This window comes from Onychomys torridus, chromosome 6 (genome assembly GCF_903995425.1).
Source record: "Onychomys torridus chromosome 6, mOncTor1.1, whole genome shotgun sequence".
NCBI classification, from domain to species: Eukaryota; Metazoa; Chordata; class Mammalia; order Rodentia; family Cricetidae; genus Onychomys; species Onychomys torridus.
The window spans coordinates 15,631,782-15,650,575 of record NC_050448.1 but is presented as its reverse complement, the minus strand read 5'-3'; positions in this window follow the sequence as shown (position 1 = coordinate 15,650,575).

The window sequence follows — 18,794 nt, the reverse complement described above, 5'->3', positions numbered from 1 at the left end:
CAAGGTAGTTCTTGTTGAATGAATGGAAAATAACAATAAAAATCAAATAAATGAGCTTTCTCAGCTGATGTATCTCCTTTTTGATAATTCTTCTGTCTCTTGAATGCTTCATAAAGAATCTGTTTTCTGTTCCAGCATGGGACTCTTTCAATTGGCTCTTCAACATTTCATGTTTCTCCTTGGTTTGAAGACCTGGAGACCAATGAATGGAGTCTGTCAGTAAAAATTCTCAAATTTGTCCTCCATTATAGACCTAAGAAAAAGTGTTAAGTTTTCAACATGTGTGGATGGGTTCCTGACGACTCCAGTGGGTGGGAGGCACTGGGCCTTGGAGTTTTGGATTTGAAAGGACGAAGGAATTATTGCTAAGTGGTTTTGTTCTTTCGATTTGGGGCCTGTCAATTGGTTTGTTTTGACGTAGTGACACACAATGTAGCTGAGGCAGAAGTCTTTATCTCTAAGAAAGGCTTGAACATTTGCAGATGAAATGTTGTGATGTGTCGGGGATGCTTAACAAACATGGGCAGGCAAGGAGGGAGGGGCGTTAAAGTTGAAAAGATGAAACAAGATATAGCAATAATTATTGAAGTTAATTATGCTAGTTTCTCTTCTTTGGAAATTATTTTTTTCATAATAGAAAGAAGGTAAAGAAAAATGTGTTTAGATAAACCTACTCATTCTACTACTTTTTTAAATTTACTTTTGTGGGGGCACACGTGTCACAGCACACATACAGAGCTCGGGGACAACTTGTAGGAGTCTGTTTTATCCTTCATGTAACTCTGGTCATGGGCCGTGGCACTAAACAACATTACCCACTGAGCCATTTAGGGAGCACAACTTACTCACTCCAGATGAGATAAACAAGCAAACAAACAAACAAACAAAACCAAGACCCAGAGAGGGAGGCATCAAGCCTCATGTTTCAAAGCCAAACAATGGAGAACTCAGACAGGAAGTCTCTTCATGCTAATTTGGATACCCTTCCTTCTGCTTCTTGCTCTGTCTGTGGTCTATTCATGTCCCCAGAGTCAGCTTCAACCTGCCAAGGTCATTTATGTTTCTGTCTTTCCCAACCTAATTTAGCTTACTCTCCTGTGACTTTAATTAGCAAAGGGATTCCTCTTCTCCAAGTGACTATCAGAACAGAAGCCAATGTCAATATAACTTTTTATTCTACTACATTCTTAAGGACTTAAAGGAACAACACTAGGCAGACATATGTACAAGGAATTCAACTAACGACTAGCCACTAACCATATCTAAGCTTCAAAACAAGAAATTACACACTACAGAAGTGTCCAAATAATGTCCCAGAAGTAATTACTAATTTAAGTGTGTAATAAAATGATAAAATGCTTTGATAAGACTCTGGTCTCCGAGTCTCTGGGATACTTTCAGTATCCTGGCAGGCAGCCAAAGCCCTGTGTAGTTCCTTGTTTGAAAGTCTGTTTCATCAGAATTTACCTGTGCCCAGAATACTACATGCATTCTCCTCTCAAAAGGAAGGGGTGGATCTATGGGGTGAGAACTAAGAAGTGTGTGTGTGTATGTGTGTGTGTGTGTGTGTGTGTGTGGTGGGGTATATGGATGTGCATGAGTGTGTATGTGTGTGCATCGGTAGAAGCTGGACGTTAATTCACTCACGTGAAACCCTGAGTTAAACACCAGGAAGTGGTTACCATGAAACCATCCGAGTAGACTAGTTGGTATGTGACGTGATCCAGAGGAAGCTGTAAGTCAGGAGAAACTGACTCAGGAATAGAGTTGTTTCTGACATAGCCCCTTTGCAGCAATAACCTGTGAGGCCAGGAGTGGGAAGGCTCTGTAAACCAGAAGGGCTGCAGGTTGAAGGCTTGGAGAAAGAATTCCTAAGCCAATGTGGAATTCAAATGGCACTCACTTCCTTAAACTAGATATGAGGCATTTTTAGATTAGATTTAAGATACATTGTCTAAGTGATTAGTACTTTATCAGCAAGAGATAAGTGTTATATCCACTTTCTCCCAAAACAGACTGTAATTGATTTTGTTCCTAAGATGCATGTCACCATCATAAAATTGTTATCTTCCCTGTACTTTTTCCACTGTATGCTCTAGTTCTTGGGTGATTTGAAACTTTTATTGGATATGAACTGTAGATTTCAGTTTTCAACAAGTTTCTCAGTGAGAAACATTTAGATATGAAATCATGCTCCCAAGAGAGTTGTGTATTCATTTAAAGTTCAGGAAAATAAAAACAAAACAAAACAAAAAGCCCTGCCTACTCCCGCCTAGCATGTAACTCCAGGTCACCACCCTGGAACACTATGCTTTTGAGCTTTTGACTGGATTTGCTTCTGGGGTTAAGAGAAGTGTGCGGCAGATGTTGGGAGGCAGTTGGGGGTGAGGGTGGGGCAGAGGATGAAGAGGCTGTCAGATGTTGAGCGGGAGGGTGGGCGTGAGGATGAAAGCCTGCCAGATGTCTACAGTGCAGTCTGCCGGGCACCTGCTTTTCAGGATCTCAGGAAGATGATTTATGTCCCATCGTAGACTCTCATAAAGGACCTCTCCTCCCTGGCAAGCATAGAATCCAGGGCTCCCGTAATGATTTTTCTGCATGGTTTCTTGCCTAGGTTTATATCTTCTTAAAATTTCAAGTTGAAGGTTATGTGAATAAAAATACACAATCAACCAATATACTCATTTGTAAATAAAAGACGGTGTGTGTCGGGGATTTGCATTTAAATCTGTTGTTGTAAATTATAAAGACAATCACCTTTTATTTTCTATTTATTTTCTCTTTGCAACGTGGAATGGTTTGCTCTTCTCTCTCCCTACAATGGATTTAATAGATTTATTCATCAAGTTTTCTAAAATTAGACACCAAACTGATGTTTTTCTCCCACTGGTTAATTTTATTCTTAGCAGCACTTACATAAAGCCAGGCAGTGAAAGATATGGTAAAATTACTAACTTGCTGTGACCTGGAATGCACTGAGAATAAAATAACAATCACGAAGATTGATACACCCGAGAGACTTAAGACCAAGTGGCCTTAGGGAGACCTATTTGTGCTCTGGGCCGCATGCTTCCTGTGGTTTTAGGAGTCTAGGTTTTCCTGTGCTATCTGAACCAGACTCTGTTCTTGGGATAACTGAAGAGCCACACAAAAGGAAATATGTGGTTCTTATAATTTGCTTGGATTTTAGGCAACTGTTGTGTTTTCTAGGACACGATTTGATTACAGCAGGTAAAATTCCTCTCTCAGTTTTTATTTGAAAGGCTTAGAATTCAATGTTCTTTGAGGATGTGGAGGTGAATCAAGAAACTGGGAAGGTGGAGCAAGCAGCCTGTGCTGGAATGGGGGGGGGGGTGGGGGTGTGAGATTCCCACCTTCACAATGTCCAAGTGTGTCATTCTCCCAGGACCACACGGGGCAGTGCTGCTCATTGCTCCTGGAGATGCATTCATGCATTCAGCAAATTGCTGTGGAGCACCCAGTAAGCACCTCTCTTCAAGTTCTGGGATCCAGTGACCAACAGGTTTCTTCTTCTAGGCATTTCCAGTGTCCCATGGTGGGGGAGGGGGACAGACACCAGGAAGACAATGGTTGAAAAGTTCTCTGCAGAGGGAAACCTCTGTAAGGAGAAATAACAGTGTGTGTGCTCTAAGACTGGAGATTTTGGTAGATGTCATTAGACAAAATGTAAAATCATCTGGGAGACAAATCTCTCTGGATATGCCTGTGAGGAATTTTCAAGATTGTGTTCATTGAGATGGGAAGACCCACCCTAAGTGTGGACAGCACCATCCCATGGGCAGTGCTGGACTGAATAAAAAGGAGAAAGAGAGCTGAGAGCCGGCAACAAGCTCACTTCGCTTCTTGACTGTGGATGCAGGCGCCCAGCTGCACTGAGCTCCTGCCACCACGCCTTCTCTGCCATGATGGGATGTCCCCTCAAGCCTGAGCCAGAGCAAGTTCTTCCTTCCTAAGTTGTCTTTCTCCATCAACAAGGGAGGTACCTAACATGGGCGCTATTGCTGCTTGAGTTCTTGAGTTTCTTGGTGCAGGGTGATGAGCAGGGAAACCGTATTCTCTCTCACATGCTGGCTTCATTTCCCCTGAACAGGTACCCAGTAGAGGACTTTCTGGATCATACAGGACTTCGGTTTTTTATTTTATAAGGACCTATCTGTTGTTTTCCATGCGGTCTCTATTCATTATGCTCACACCAATTTTGTGTGAAGATTCCCTTCTCTCCACATCCTTAACAGCACTTCTTTCTTTCCTTCTTTCTTTCTTCCTTCGTCCTTCCTTCCTTCCTTCCTTCCTTCCTTCCTTTCTTTCTTTCTTTCTTTCTTTCTTTCTTTCAATTTTCTTGTTGTCTTTCATTTGGTGCTGAGGGTCAACTGTGAGGCATCTATAGCCAAAGCATGCTGTCACTCAGCTATTCTGGAGACAGGTCAGTAACTGGAATTTGTGGCAAATGCAAATTTTGATTAGCATTTTCCTAATTGGTGCATGTTGGTATTTGTATGCTTCTTTATATGACCCAGTCTCTGTGTTTTTAAAGAATAGCTGTTTAATTTTAAATTTTGTTGAAAGACTGAATATACTGTGGAGAGTTCTCAGCTCATTTCTAGTTTTCCCTATTATTGAATTAATGATACATTTGTCACAATTAATAAACTACTATTGAGGTATTATACTATTAATTATAATTCAAATTTTAATTATTTTCTTTTAAAATGTTCTTCTTAGAGCCCATTCAGAGTATCCCACTACATTTTTCATGTGTCTTTGGGCTCCATGGTTCAGGTTTCTTTTGATTTTGGTGACCTTGATGATTTTGGGAAGTACTGTTTCAGCATTTTGTAGACTGCCCATTCATGGAGATCATCTGGTATTGTCATCATGATTCCACTGGGATTATAGGTTTGGGGGATAGGGAGCCAAAGGCCATCATTCTTATGACATGATGTCAAGAACCTATATGTCTGAGTCTATACTTGCTTCTGATGCGGACCCTTACCTCCTGATTAAAGTGGTACTTGTTTATAGGCAGGATTTTTCATTGAGCATGCTGACTTCCCAATAATTGACATGGAGACTTTTTATTAATTATAAAGCTGTACCAATAGCTTAGGCTTGTTACTAACTAGCTCTTACAAGTTAAGTTCTTATCTACTATGTGCTGGTACCTTTTTTTCAGCATGGTATGTACATCTCCTGCTGCCTCTGCACCTCACTGGTGACTCTGCCCTTTGTCCCAGTATTCTCTCAGTCTGGTTCTCCCACCTAACCTCTTCCTGCCTAGCCTTTGGCCAGTTGGCTCCTTATTAAACCATTGAGAGTAATACATATTCACGCTGTACAAAAGGACTGACTATTCCACAGGATTTGTTAGGTTTCCCTGCTCTGAAGTTGCTCTATTGCTTATGTCCAAACCATGCTCTACAGAAGGAAGCATCTGTGCAATCTGTCCTTATCTGTGATCTAACTCCTCAGAGTGCAATATCCACACAAATGGTCAGTTTTCTGAAAGACACTTTCTAGAATCTTCTCCACTTCTTTCTTCTTGGTAAGACAGGTCTTACTTGCTGTTTCAGACTGGCTTCAAATTTGTGAATCATTTCCCTTTGCCTTTGGAGTGTTGTGGTTATCAACACACTCTTCTATGCCTGGCTTGCTTGTTTTCTCTCTTCTCTCTCCCTCTCCCCCTCTCTTTCTTTCTTTCTTTCTTTCTCTCTCTTCCTTCCCCTCCCTCCCTCCTTCCCACTTCTTCCTTCCTTCCTTCCTTCTTCCTCCCTCCCTACCTCCCTCCCTTCCTTCCTTCCTTCTTCCTCCCTCCCTCCCTCCCCTCCTTCCTTCCTTTCTCCAGTCATTGTATCAGGAAAGGCTCACAGATATTTATTTATTTGAGCTATCACCCAACACTATTTAATTTGGTCTCAGTTGTCCTGGAGCCATTGATAGCACTTTAGTTGTATCTTATGGTGTTTGGGCACAAGAACAGTGCTGTGTTCATGTTTTCTTATTAAAAATTTTGTCTTCTTTTCTTTTTTTTTTCTTTTGTTTTGTTTCTAGCTGAAAGTCCAGCTCAGAGATAGAACATTTGCCTAGCATGTACAATCCTGGTTTGATTACTAGAAAAATACTCAGACAGAGAGGGGAGAATGAGGAATGGAAGAAAGAAAGGAATAAACGTTTGGGAGGGGCTTCCTTCTTTCTAGTACCACAGGGCAGCCCAGGGCCTTTCTGCTTTAGCCCTAGAATCAAGATCCCCCTGAGGAACCTCATCTACAGCATCTGTCTAGACACCTCTGCTTAGTTTTCCTGGCTAAAAATTGCCTAAAAAATGGTGGCTGAACAGGAATGTGGGTGGGGAAGGAAGTCAGGCTTCAGAGGCAGGCCAAGAGTCTGTTCTAAAGGTTCTCATTTCCCGACTGTGGGGCTCCGACAATCATGCAGCTGCCCATACCCTCACCGTTGTCATCTAAAGGGTCATAGTAGTCCTTACTCTGCAGAATTCTGGTGAGAATTAGAATAAAGTGTTTATAATGAGCCTGACAGACAGCTTCTGTCCAAACAGCAATTTCTGTGGAGCAGGGTGGGTCCATATGGGTGTCACCACCCCAGTGTTGGCTGGACACCAAGGAAAATCAGTGTTCAAATTTTAAAAATTGAATAAGCAAAACCATATTATTCATGGAGGAAATAAGGAAAAGGATGTTTTAGTTAACATCTTACTACTCTACACATGCTCCTGTTTACTCCCTGCCATTATGGACTTACTTTAAAATATTTTCATCACACTGTAAATAATAACAGAAATGACATCTTACCATACTGAGCAACAATAGAATGACAGCACTTATGGAACACTCCTCTTTTATTCCTCATTGACATGGATTGTTATAGTCAAGGAAACTGAGGCACAAATCAGTTAAAAACCTTTCCAGAGGGAACTCAGCCAGAATTTGATCTGAGGTCTAATATCAGAACTTGGAACCATTCATTATTGTGTGATGGTTACTCTTTCTGCATGAAATCTTTTGGTAGCTGTAGGTATACACATATGCACATGTGTTCATGTCTTACCAACACAACACCAAGTGTCTCCCATGCTGCAGATGCCGGTGAAGTTACTAATATGGATCACTGTGTCCCTGTCTCTCAGGAGCTCAGACATCATGGTTTCATAGGGGAAAAAAAATAACACATGGACAAATATGCCTACTGTAGTTCTGCTGGCCTAGAACAAAAAACAATGGATGATTGCTTTGTGGCAGAGTGACAGAGAGAGGGAGAGAGGGAGAAGGAGGAGGTGGTAACATCCGAGTTAGGATAGAATAGATCTACATAGGCTCCTGTGTCAGTGAAGCCAAATGGAGCAGAGGAAACAAAGTTGTGGAGTTTTGTCACAGATTAGGTGGTTTCATCTTCAAACCATCTTGGATGGACCATATTTCCTAGTCCACTGAGTGTGGGCTTATTTGAATGACTTTCTTAGACCAATGGATTGTGGGTGAAGTGACATCAGGATATGAGTCCAGGCCTTAAACTGGAGTGATGAATTCTTTCTGGCCTGCTGGAAGCATCTTCATCTAAGCCCAGCATTTTCCCAGGCAGCTTCTGCTTCTTCCCCCTGGGCTCTGGAAGGACAAAGAGGTGACCTGGAGGGGACATGGCCTGAATTCAGCCTGGCCTACTGAGCTCCACTGAAACCAGAGTAAAAGAAAACTGTTAGATATTATCATCCTTTAAGATTTGGGGAGGAGAATTGTTTGTTATGCAGCATAATTTCAGCAAAAGTCTGACTGATACAGGAAGGAAAGACCAAATTAATTGTTAATTGTCTAGATGGGCGAAAGAGTCTATGTGAAGCCTACATTTGTACACAGAAAACTTACAACATGGAAATAACAGATAAAGTGATAGATTTTCTTGGATTCTGGCCACAAAATAGCCAAAACTATCTTTAAAGGTAAGGTTTACATGAAATCGACAGAGTTAAGGACTTAGAATAAAAGCACAGAGTGGCTCGGCTATCTTTCCTTTGGCTATTTTACCATTCCATCCTTCCATCAGGTCTAGCATATCCAATTAAGGAAAAACATTGCAGACATTGAAAGGTCTTTATAATTAGTTTAGTCAACAGAATATATTGTATATAAGACACAGAAAAGGAGTACTTTTAGTAAGAAAGGGTTGGTTGTTGAAGTAAAGATGAAACAGACAGTGTGTATTAGTTTAACGATGGGGCATGTGTTTGCAGGAGGGTAGTGATGACAATTCAATGGTTGAATTGACTTATAGCTACCTTGTCCTCAGGTGCGGTGATTTTAGGTCCTGTCCTCTCTTGACCTTTTGGTTTCCAGAATCTAGGGATATAAACGCAGATTCTAGCAACTGACAGGTCACCAGGGTCTTGGCCCAAGGTGGAGCTCTGCTAGAAGGATTTTCAATGGTTTTTTTTTTTTGTTTGTTTGTTTGTTTGTTTGTTTGTTTTGTTTTGCTTTGTTTTTCGAGACAGGGTTTCTCTGTGTAGCTTTGTGCCTTTTCTGGATCTTGCTCTGTAGACCAGGCTGGCCTCGAACTCACAGAGATCCGCCTGCCTCTGCCTCCCGAGTGCTGGGATTAAAGGCGGGCGCCACCATCACCCAGCTTACATTTTTTAAAAGCAAAAGCGTGTGACAAAAAGATTGAGAGAATTGGCCGTTCTGTGGGAAAGGACCACAAGGGGGAAGGTTTTAGGGGGACCATCTGAGGATACAGAACTAAAACATTTTGCTAGCTGAAGGGAGCCGAGTATAGGGGAGAGGACAGAGAGCCTTTTCTTTAGTGGTTATCCCTGCAGGTTCCAATGGGATGCTATCACTCCAATTCGCAGTGTGGATGCCTCCCCTTGGTTTTTCAGTAGGGGCTTCATGTGCAATTGTTTGGCTATGGTCTATGCCGTGCTTAGATCTCATTTGCAAGTCTTCCATGTGTCAAAGTGCTCCAAGGCTTGTCTCTGCCTTCAATACCATACATCCTTTCCGTGTCTCTTAGGAAGAGTACTTGTACCATCAGTGACTAGAGAACACTCCGCATTGTTTCCCTGCGGCTCAAAGACCAGAGCATTTGGACCTTGGTGATTCTGAGATGTTGTCACTTCCCCTTTGGTCTTCAATGAATCAGTCCAAGAGAACTGACTCTTTCCGGCTAGGACAGAAGCAAAGGGTCCTCCAGCTGAGTTGTGAGTGTGTGTTGCCTTACCATCCCTGTTCATGTAACCACAGGGTTCCTGATTGCAGCCATAAGACAGCTCAATAGGAAGCCTTACCACTTAAAAAATCACAAGCCATAGTTCACACACATATGTCGAACACTTGCTTGTGACAGGCACTGTGGTTGGGGCGCAAACACAAATAATGCCTGCTTCTCCCCGTCGCGGGGGTTTGCAGTTTAGCAGAGGAGATAGGTAAGGATAGAAACCACCCAAGCATGTGGGAGATGGAGAAGAATTGAGCTTCGGCCAAATGCAAAGCCACCCAGCCTTCAGGTTCCAGATTGGAACACAGTGTAACGGAAATGCTACCCTGGCCACATACAAAGCCAGAAGCACGCCGGATGGAGGGGCTGATTTAAAACATTATCCTAGCAGGGTGGTCAGAGCGGAAGCCCCTTTTGCTGTAGGGAGAGATCAGACTCAAAAAGATGAAAGAGCTCCTTGCTAAAGCCACATTTACAGCATCTTTTCTTCCTAACCTCTGGGGACAGACTTGTCCATGAGATGAAGGTAGTATGACTCTAATCTTCACTGGGTCAGAATCAAGTGGGTTTGTATTTTTGGCAATAAAACAACTGCAATGACCATGAACTGGTTTCTCTTCAGATAGAATTAGGAAAATTAGAAACCTCTCATGAAGACCAGTCCAGCGATCTGGTAGCAAAACCACCATTTGCTAGTAGTTCATGTGGCTTTTTTCTTAGCTGGAGCAGTCTTGGAAGACATGCCTGGGAACCAGGCTCACACAGGCTGGGAAAAAAGGGCAGGGGATTGAGCAGCAGCTGTTTTTAATGTGTGGAGAGGCTACATATGTAATATGTAGAGAACACATTGCATCCAGGAAGATCATAAAAAATGTATGTGAGTATGGTCAGAACACGGCAGTAAAGACAGGCTGTGGCACAATGGAAACACTTTTTTATGCTGTCTGAACTGTGTGGCTTCAGGTCATGGGGTGTCCTGGCTGGGATGCCTTTTTGAGAGAGGTTCCCTATATTCTAATGTTGCCATCCCTGTTACTCCCAACAAAGTTAGTTTGTTTATCTATGGCTACAGTTATCTGACTAGCTGTCTGGGGGGGGGGGTGGGACTCCAGTGTCTCTCCTGGAACTATGGTATAATTTAAAGGTGAATGGAAGCCGGCATAGAGTTCCATACTACTGAGGGAGGAGGCTTTGAAAGGGAGAGAGGGTCCTCATGAGAGAAAGCAACCCTTTAAGCTCTCATTCAGAGCAACCCAAAATACAACTCTCCTTGCCAATACATTTTTTTTTAATTAAAAACAACAACAAAACCCCAAACCTTTCCGGTCACACTAAACTTGCCCAACAGAGTTCTCTTCTGTTTCTTGGTACCTTTAAACAACACTGCCAGTGTAATTAATGCTTTCTGGATTTCCCTAGTTTTTTCAACACTGTCTCTTTGCTGTTGTACCAGATTCCGTTTGTTGGACACATTTTCTTAGTTCCTTCTTGTCTCACAAAGTCAAGAAATGGGAGAACTGACGGAGGCTGACTCTTAACTCTCACCTTCCACAGAGACCTGAGGAGAAGTATGGTTCAAAGCTTCCAACAGTCTACTTCAAGGACACAGGAGAATTATGAGGAAAGCTTCAGAACACAGGATGTCCAGGGCCCATTCCAGAACAATGAAATTGGATTTCTGGGGATATAATTTGCATGTGGGTGTGGCTTCGGAGCACGCCAGGTGAGTATAACATAAAGGCTTAGCTGGGAATGAAGACTGATTTGTCCTTCTGTCCTAGAAATGGCAGAGAGAAGGAAGTCCCAGAAAGGCAGCTGGCTAAGCATTTAGCAGTTAGAATCCTATACACATTTCTCTGGTATTGACTTAGTGTTTACTGCTATTCTCTTTACTTTGTTTTCATACCTAACTGTGAAACAGGGTTAAGTGGGGGACTGCCTTACTTAATCAGTCTGATTTTGGAGTTGCTGAGCCACAGATCCCTCTTGTTCATTGTTACCCTAATTTCAGCTGTCTAGTGGGTCCAGTTGACAATGGGAGTCTAGTATTTTTCTCAGAGTGAAACATAGTCACAGTCCTAGAGCGTTGGATGCTGTTTGGCCCCTGGCCAGTTGAGCCACTTAACCTCTCTGAAATCAAAGTACTCACCAGAAAATAAAGGGTTTGAATGAGGTCACTTGGCCCTCTAGTTTGTCATTTATTAAATATTCCACCTTGAATGAGCTTCATGACTTTTGCCAGGCTCATTTTCCCATAAACAAATAAGGGCAGGGCTAGCAACATGGAGGGTTATTGCAGACGCTACCTGCCATGGTCTTTGCTAGGTGCTCATGATGCTTTATGGGAAGTTCCTCCTCCTGGTTGGTATCACAGTTACCCACCACGTATCATCTCAAACCATGAAAGTGCTTCCCAAGAACCCATTGCATATGTGTGGATTGAGTCAATGTGAGAATCGAAAACTTTAGTCAATAAATCAGGAAGTCCCAGCCATGGCCTTTCAGAAGACTGACCCGAGGAGTCTTGGAAGCAGTGACTCTTCCAGAAATTTCAACACTTGTGACACTGGGTGACACCCTCTTAAAGACAAGTATGGCATCATCTCATTATATGTGGAATCTAAAACAGTCAAGCTCAGAACTATGATTATCAGAGGTTACCCAAGGCCAGGGGTGGGTAGAGAGTTGGAGAGTTGCTGGTCGAAGGATATGAAGCTTGATTAGACAGGATTTGCTCTATGACCCCACAGGATGACTGAAGTTAATAATAATGTACAACATATTTCAAAATAACCAAGACAGCAAATTTCAAATGTCTTCCCCAAAAGATGATATCAGGTGATTAATATGTTAATCAGCTTGATTTAATAATTCTACACTGCATACATATATCAAAACATCACACTTTACCCCACAAAAGTATACAATTATGATATGTCAACTAGAAAAATAATGTTAATAAAATAAAGTTGTTACAAAATAAACCTGTGGCCTTCCTTCACAGACAAACGAGAGTCTCTGGGGAGGAATTCACGTCTTCTTCCTTTTTAATCAAATGACACCAATGTGTACTGGAAGCTAAGAACCACAACCTCAGGAGTGCAAGTTTTTCTTGCTTAGCAAGCTGAAAAAATAGGAGTAGTCGGAAGTATTGAAGTTTGCTTTTCCCTTCATTTCTCTCCCCGTCTAGCACAACTCTTGGCTTAGCCTGAGCTCAGGGCATTTATCTGTTGAAAGGGATGGAATGAAAAGCCTACAGCTTGCTGTCACTACACTCAGCTGCTTTCCTTCTTACATGGAATACGTGAAGAACAGGCAAACTTAAGGGTTCCAACCCACACTTCTTCTGCAAATGTCACCCCTACATGCAGAGTGGAGGCTCTTCAGATGTGTACAATTTATTGAGATTGAGCCTGTTTCTCACTTACCACCTCCTTTTGCCTGTCTGCTCCAACCTGGCAGGTGATCGTGCATGAACCAAAGAGCCGGCTCTAGTGCTTCAGCATGGAGGGGATGGCATCTTTAGGAGTTGGCACTACTGTAGGAGACTTTTGTATGCCACCGTGCTGACTACTGGCATCAGGCTTGATCTTTTTCTCCCTCATGTCCCATGCTTTATTCAGTCTCATATTAAAACATATTTTTTAAAAGGCTCTGAGATGCTCATCTTATTATTAATACAGGTGCTTGCTTAGTTGCTGATAAATACAGAGCCCCCACTCTCTGAATGCGTTGTAGCTTTATATGAAACTAATGGAGCAAGGCAATGCTCAAACGTCAAATTAAACTACACAGCTCTGTAATCACTCAGACTGACATGGCATAAAAGGATAATTAGTAGTTCATTACATGAAACATTGTTTGTTCAGCTAAATTGATTTCTCAGCTGCCCATGTTTTCTGTTTACTTAGTAAGCGCTCCACTGCACAGTTTTATTGGAGAGCTAGGAAATCCCTTCCCCTGGACTTTCTCGTTCTCTCTTTCTTTTTGATCAGTGCAGTTTTAAAATATAATTTGCTGGAGCTGGGCAAACCGTCGAATGACACACAGGTGTATGGTAACAATTGTGAGTGTCGATTGATGCTCGGAACCTAACCCTGGCTGTGGTTAGAGATGCCGCCAAAAGGCTGGGACATACCCGGTGCCTTTCTACCTGGAAGTGCTTTTGTGGCTATTTGCTTTTCAATTTAAGGGTGAACTCCTCTCTCTGAATAGGGGATCTGAGAGGGAAAGAGGAATAGACACCTAATCCCTTGCTGTTCAAAGTGGAAATTTTCAACAAAGTTTTCTGAAGCCCTTCATGTTGCCCATTAATACCGACTTAAAGAAAACAGTGGCTGTATTAGGATTTCCTGGTACCCCTACTCCCCACCAGCAGGATTTAGACAAAAGGCTAAATACCAACTTCAAACCTTCTTGAACTTGTCACCAGAAAAGATAACTTGAACCTTCTAGTTGGAGTAACACAGCTTTCCCTAATAGACCTGCCTTGTCTGCTCCCCTGTTCTTCATCCCTGTCTCTCTGGGGAGTGCAGCATCCATGGAGAATTTGCACAAGTGGGCTGCTTGACTCTATCACCATCTGCCTTGCAGCTTAGTTTATCATTTTCATTGGTTTGCTCAACTTTGTTTGACCAAGAGGTCAATGCTTTGCATTAAAGGACACCTTGCAATTGTGACAATCACAAAAGGGAGAGAGTCCAGTTCTGCAGCAAGTTCAAGCTGTGGGCACAAGGTGAAATGAAAGTGCAGGTGCACAGCAGGCTGGGAGCTCACATAGGTGTCAGCAGCAGCTAGGTATGAGTTGTCCTTAGGGAAACTTGGAGATCAGCAGCTGGACACCAAATCTTTTCTCTTGTCTCTAGGGAGAAGACAGAAAATAGAGAAGGTGGGTCAGTCTGATGAAAAACTGGAAAGAAAAGCTGTGAAGTTCAGGGGCTCCCAAATATTGGGGATTCTTTGTGATTTGTGTGTGCAGCTGGGGTCTACACTGGTAGAACTAAAGATTGTGTTAAATTCCACTACAGTCAATTTTCCTCCTAGGCCCATTAGGACATTAGGAGGCTCATACAACATAAACACAACGTATTGAGCCGGCATCTCTCACTTGCAGTATTAGTGGGAGGAAATAGAGCCTGTGCAAATGAAATCGGTAGATAATCCCTGAGGCTCACCAGGGCCTTTGCTTTAATCTCTCTCCCTAGCAACATCGTCAGGTGCCAGACTCAGAGGAAGAGAATCCTGACCTCTGAAGAGAACATGGACATACTTTATTTGTGTTTACAGCACACAAAGACCCAGTAGCAACTTTGAAATTCCATTTCAAATTTACTCACCAATGAAAGTAATTTTCAGGTCAAAATTCAGGGCAGACTGTTGCACCTCTCGCCAGTAACTGCTGCTGTTTATATAGCTTTGGGAGTTTGGGAAGTTCTGAGAATTCCTAAGTTTGTAATTCCCTTTACTTTCCGAGTCCTGTGAAATAAGTTTTCCTTTCTCCTGAGTCTTAGGACTCACTCTCTTCCTCTCAGGAGGGGATGTTTCACTTTGGAGAATATATATACCTAGACCAATCTACTGTTACAGTTCCTCCATGCTTCAATTGCAGGCTTCCTCTCCCTTTGTAGACTATCCCGAGTGCTTCTGTTAGTGTTGTGTGATATTTTAATCCACTCTGACAATAAAGCTTGCTTTGAATCAGAGGGCGGAGCCAGCCACTAGCAGACCAAAATTAGCCATAGAGATTTTGGAGAACTGAGGACAGATAGACAGGAAGTAGTAAGACAGGGCTTAGAGAGAATCTCAGTTTTTTTGGATGGAGGAACAGAAGAGATAGGCGGTCACTAGTGTCTTCTCTGATCATTCAGGTTCTTACCCTAATATCTGACTCCTGATTTTTTATTGATAAAGAGTAATTAGATAATCACATCAGGTTAGGGTCCCTGTGTGGTTGTCTGGATCACCATCCTTTCTAAGCCAGTGGTTCTCAACCTTTCTAATGCTACAACCCTTTAATACAGTTCCTCATGTTGTGGCGATTAAAATTATTTCATTGCTCCTTCATAATTGTAATTTTACTACTGTTAAGAATTTGTAATGTAAAAAAAAAAGAATTTGTAATGTAAATATCTGATATGTAGGATATCTGATATGTGATCCCTGTGGGGTCATGACCCACAGGTTGAGAACTACTGTTCTAAGCTATGTAACAAGACTTTTCACAAGAAATGCTACACACAGTCTACTCAACCCAGATAGGGAGCCCACCACAGACTAAAGTATGTATATCACCAAAGTTCAACTTGGTGAACCCATGGATTTCATTAAGGTTACTTATAGGAGTATGAGTGAGGGGTTACTTATAGGAGCAGATGTTACTCAAAGTCAGCTGTGTAGCAAAAATCTTAAAGAGTCGTACTAATAAAATCAAACCTGAGGCCAGTTATTGGGGTGAATGCTGGAAGATCAGAGAAGCAGAATAAGCCACAGTTTCCTCATCTTGCCAGTTCCTCAGCTAGTCTTGTTTCCTTAGACTGCAAGCTTCTGTGTTCTCATCCCAATGGCTCTCAGCTGACTGTTGCTCCAAAGCCTAAATGCTTAACCAGACAAATGCTTAACTAACTCTGGTGCCTGGTTTTCACGCCTTATATATCTTTCTGTTCTCTGCCATCACTCCCTGGGATTAAAGGCTCACTTTCTGGGATTAAAGGTGTGAGTCACCATGCCTGGCTGTTTCCAATGTGGCCTTGAACTCACAGAGATCCGCCTGGCTCTGCCTCCCGAGTGCTGGGATTAAAGGCGTGTGCTATCACTGCCTATCTTCATGTTTAATATTGTGGCCGTCCTGTTTTGTGACCCCAGATAAGTTTATTTCAGGGAACACACAATATTTCGGGGAACACAATACCACCACACAGCTGCATCACCAATGCTCAGCCCAGCATGGGTGACAGCTCACAAAAGCTGAAAACCTGGAGCACACTGCAAACCCTGTAGATAGCTCAACAGGTTGTGGAGTGTTCCTTCCAGGTGCCTCAGATGTTCTAAACCTCTTCCAGGTAGCCTGGCTGGTCTCTGCTTCTTCCAGGCAGCTGGTCTGGTCTAAATCTTCTTTGTAGCTCAGCTTGTCTGAGAGTGACTCTCAGCAATCTTTGTTACTTACTCTAGGAAGGAGAGGCCTAGTGAATCTGATCAGTTTCAGGGACTTCCTGAAGTTATTTTGAGTATTTTGCATTCTATCTTAAGGGGCTTCCCTGGGAGATGGAATGTTCCAATCTTGGAAGAAACTGCTGCACAACATAAGCTTTTCCAGGACCCTGGTAGTTGAGGATGCTTGCCCACTTGCCCACCTGCCCACCTGTTTCTGGTTCAGGAGGTGGACTTTCTAGCTCCTTTTGTCAACCTTCATCTCAGTTCTCTTGTTGTTGCTCCTTAGTTTTGGTGTTCAGAGTGATTATTGCTACTCCTGCATCCAGTTTCCACCACTACTAGGGCTTAAACAAAGACATATTCCTAAACTAATGCCCACAAACGCAGGATGCATGCTTACACAGAGATTTTGGGAGGTTTCTGCCGGAACTAAGTTACGGAACCATATGTTACGGTTCCTGGCTGCCAAGAGACATGTAAACTGTCTCTCAAGGCAATCCCCAGACTCTGTTCTTTCAATCACAGAGGCACTCAGCCTGCTTGCAATGGCCATGTTATCAGATTAAGATTTTGTGCAGATGGCTTTCTCAGTTCTCAAGTGGCCACTCTTCCCTCTTCGTCTCCTTGATAGCAAAATTTCCCTGTTAAATGGTTGTATCTCTCCCACTCTTTCTAGCTTCTAAAGGTTGTGGGAATGGGGCTAAGTCTTAGGCCAGTCTCTTATTCTCTTTCTTTTTTCTTCTCTGTGTGGTGCTTTCCTGTTTCACCATGAGCTCAAGTCCCATCAACACTAACACTCACTGGGGTCTCTCCTTGTAGGACTGTCAGTTTCCAACTTTCTGCTGGGATTCAGATTTATAATGAAGTGCCTAACCAATGTTGTAAGTTGTAATAGACATCCTAGCAGAGCTTAGCAGGAGCTTGGACCTTTTAATAGTTATTTTTCTGTGTGTTTCTGCCATTTTAATGTATATTGCAGTGTTGTTTAGATATGAATCACCCTCTATAGTGCAGTGTGATTAAGCAACCGTATCTCCAACAGGTAGCTCAGTCTTTGGAGATTGTGGAACCTTGGTGGGAGAATGGAGAGGGGTGGGGGTAGGTGCAGTCAGTGGAGATGGGTGGGTCATGGCAGGTGTCTAAGGATTACAGCCCAGCCTTACTTCTGGAAACAAAAAGAAGTACATCACAAACTCCTGCAGCCTGAGTTCAACTGCTGCTCGGACTATACCCTCTAAACTGTGAGCCAAAATAACTCTGTCTCCATTATGACATTTCTGAAGGGGATGAGAAAAGTAATTAGTGTTGGCTGCAAGGGTGAGGATCCCCAGACTTCTGATTAATCTCACCTTCTTACCCCTGTATCCAATGCATCAGTAAATCCTGGTGCATCTCTCCTCCAATGTACTGTCAGGCCTTGGTATAACCAGTGGGAGAGCACATGTCTAGTATTTGTGAGGTTCCAGGTTTGATTCCCAACATTTCAAAACCAAAACCAAACAACATAGATTCTGTGCCCTGACTTCTCTGCAGCTCTAAGTCAGCCATCATTTGTCACTGTGCTCTGGCAACAGCCCCCTCACTCAGCCGCTCAGGTGTGCTCACTAGTTTTGTGTCAACTTGATACAGGGTAGAGTCATTTGGGAAGAGGGAACCTCAATTGAGAACACATCCCTTACCAGATTGACCTGTGGTGGCTTCTTCTTGACTGATAATTGATGTGGGAGGGAGGGCCCAGTTCACTGTGGGGGGTGCAATCCCCAGGCAAGGTTGTCCTGGGTACTACAAAAAAGTAGGCCTAGCAAGCTGTGTGGAGAAATCTAATAAGAGGCACTCCTCCATGGTCTCTGATTCATCCCTGCCTTCAGATTTCTGCCTTCCCTGACCTCCCAGAGTTCCTTCCCTGACTTCTCTCAGTAGTGACATCTGACCTGAGAGATGTAATGTGAAATATACCCTTTACTCCCTGGGCTGCTCTTGGTCATGATGTTAGGAATCCTAACTAAGACATTGAGTCTCCTCCCCTCTGCTCTTCACAGAGCACTCTTGAAGAACAAAAGCCAGGAGCAGATGTTATCTAGGGTAAACTACCGTGTGACTTGCCACTGTGTTTGGAGTAGCATCTGAACTCTTTAGCATAGCCCTCTGGTTCCAAGTAACCTCCTCACCAGTTGTCTCTTTCTGATATCATTTCGCATTTTCCTCCTCACTTTCTCTGAAACTGCTAGATTTCTCTCCAGCACATCTCTTGAATTTTGTAACCTGTGGTTGATATATTGTGCACCCCAATAAACTTATCTGTGGGGTCAGAGACCAGAACAGCCACTATATTAAACATAGAAGTTAGGCAGTGGTAGCACGTGCCTTTAATTTTAGCATTCCAGAGGCAGAAATCCATTCCAGAT